The 2,788-nt window shown below is 38.2% G+C and overlaps 1 protein-coding gene across 2 annotated transcripts in view; it reads left to right on the forward strand.

The window, feature by feature from the left end:
- The window catches only part of gria3b (glutamate receptor, ionotropic, AMPA 3b), a 99,847-nt gene extending 97,590 nt beyond the window's left edge, over positions 1-2,257 (forward strand). For both annotated transcript variants that reach the window (XM_044126663.1, XM_044126662.1), the window contains exon 16: positions 501-2,257. The gene's annotated coding sequence lies outside the window, so the exon portion shown is untranslated. The remainder of the gene's footprint in view (positions 1-500) is intronic.
- The last annotated feature ends 531 nt before the right edge of the window (positions 2,258-2,788 follow it).

A 2,788-nucleotide genomic window follows, 5' to 3' on the forward strand; every position in this document is an offset into this window, starting at 1 on the left:
TTTCCCTATCATCTTATTACTGTGAGAAATGGAAACCTCAGATTCTCCCTTTTGTTCCAAAGAATAAAAACTTTTGCATTATATGTACCCAAGACATCTGCAACGATTTCTTTTCACACTGTGTTCTTTTATCTGGTTAGGCAAGAAGTTAGCTATAAAACAGAACACATCATTTACGTCAAATGGTCCAAATTTTTTGGCAGGCGCAGAAGAGAGTTTTGCTTCTGTTCCTGATGCTGTCAGTCAGCGTGTTTGAAATGAAGCAGGACAGTCGTGAGGAAGCACGTTGATCACGTCTTTTGAAGTCAAAATTGTCAAAAATTTTCGCAGGCGATTGATGTTATGTTTGTCACAGCAAGCTTTCATGTGCTATAGAAGGTCAAACAAAGACTTCACGGTGTTAAGGTGCAACATTTCTTGACAAACTTCTGCTGACGTTCGTGTCTCCGCAGCATTCTAAACTCCTCCCATCTTTGCCTCTGCTCTGTTCGTTGACGCAGGTTTACGAAACATTTGAGCCGTCATCTACAACTGTGACTAAACATCTGTGAAAGGCACAGGACCGCAGGGGTTTGTGCTTCATGACATGATAATCTGCATTGACGACACGACTTGACTGGTCATGGGAAAAGCCGATGAGGTTTCCTCCGCCTCTCAGTGCCTTATGGAACTCTGAGTCTAAACAATGCAACTCGATCACAACGATAATGCTTTTTTTGCTTGAAACTCATACGAAACAGAAGAATGATGCAGAGTTAAAAGACACACACACACACACCTACATATATATATACGTATATATATAGGTATATATATGTATATATATAAAGGAGAGAATAAAGCCATCATTTACAACTCTAAGCACATTTATAAGTGCCAGTAAGACAATGTATAAATCATGACAAGTGTCCAATTGGTTTTCTTGTAATCAATATGATCAGATTACTCATCATCCTTCTGCTGCCAGATTTCCACTGGTTCAACGTGCTAAATTTATTTCACTAGATCTACTCAGTGCACTGTAGGACACTGGTTCTTAGATAATAGCTTTTTATGCTGCTGTGAATCCCTTCGAATGACCATAAACTTGAAGAGGAAAGATCCGTTGCATTGGAGCGAAGTGCTTGTCAAGCTCGAAACAAAGATGCGTGTTGTTTGTACTTAGAACTCTGGTGCTGCTGCCAACGTTGTCTTCGGGAAAGTCTGACGGGACTCCAGAAGGACGAAGATGACATGAAGCAGGACCTGATTCCCACTTTCAATACTGCCAAGAGTGTGTTTTGTACGACAGTGATTATGTAGTCTGGCTAAAGAAAACGCGTTTGGGATATGTACGATTTGTAAAATATCAAGGCAGTTTTGATGCTCTGAAAAGTCTTTCCCTGAAACTTAGATTAATTCAAGTCTTCTTTACATCAAAATAAAACCAAACATATGGGTACTTTAGTTGTGGATTAACTGTAGTCTGATTAAAGGCTCGCAGTAAAGTTTTTTTTTTCTTAGATTTTTATGTCAAATTGCACATTTTCCACTGAGCTGTGGTTTGCTTTCAGAAATTATTTTCTTCCATGAAAATGAAAAATGTTTAGTGATTTTACTTAGTAAATGAAAAATATATAAATACAACAAAAAATAAGTAAACTTTTTATAAGATGACACTGGGAACATCTCCTGGAGCTTAGCACATTTCCATACTGCTGTAATCAATTGTGTTCTTTCATAAAGACTGTGATTCCATAGGATTTAGGAGTATATTTATCTAATTACCTAAAGCTATGGGCAGATAGTTTTATATTAAAAAAGAGACAATGTGAAGACAAATAAAGAGTAAGCCGGAGAGATGTGTACATTTAGACTAATGAGAATTACTTATTAACTTTATGGCAGATTGGGTTTTCCCTTCTTACATTATTTAATTTAATATTTTTTTTTTCTAAAGAACTGCATGTGAAAATCAGTGATGCTTGATGAGCCCTGCTACGCACAAACTGATCCTAGGTTTAATGCTCGAAATAAAGTCCTGGTAATTTTTTATTTTTTTTTTTAAACTTGTTTCGATTTTTAGTAGGTGTCACCTCCTGCAGAAATAACCAGAAAGAAAAAAAAAAAAAAAACAAAAAAAAAAAAACAACAAATGAAATCACCAAGCGTCGTAGTGGCTACAAAAGATGCATGCATAAATTGCTGAACCTCATCGAAGGAGGTGCTGTACAAAGAATTTTAATACATTTTTGTAAATAAAATGTACAGAAAGGTCCTTGTGTCTTTGTGCTTATTTCCTTCTCTCGAATAAAATGTTCTAAAGTTAAAACATGTGGATTACAGACAGTGTCGTAGTAGCGGTCCTCACATCAGGTTAACCACACTGCAACCTCTGTCGGTGCATCAATAGCCTAAGCAGTGGATGAACACATAAAAGGATGAGGTTTGGCTGCAGTAGTGCGATATTGAGCTGTTAGTCAGTAAAAGTGTGCGTATTGGATCAATAGTAAGCACTATCCGCTTTAATCCTGGTATCTTGTGTCCGCTGATTGAGGGCTACATTGACAGCTTCATCTGACGTGCTCTTTCTTCCCTCCCCACTCTTCCCAAAGCCGTTGTGACATAATCATCCATCCATCCATCCATTTTCTAACACCCTTGTCCCTAGCGGGGTCGGGAGGTGCTGGTGCCTCTCCAGCCAACGTTCCAGGTTCACCCTGGACAGGTCGCCTGTCTGTCGCAGTTACATAATCAATAATGTATTATAACCCCCAAAATTTTATGGAAGCATACCGCCTGCTCTGTA

Source organism: Gambusia affinis, linkage group LG09 (genome assembly GCF_019740435.1).
Source record: "Gambusia affinis linkage group LG09, SWU_Gaff_1.0, whole genome shotgun sequence".
Taxonomy (NCBI): domain Eukaryota; kingdom Metazoa; phylum Chordata; class Actinopteri; order Cyprinodontiformes; family Poeciliidae; genus Gambusia; species Gambusia affinis.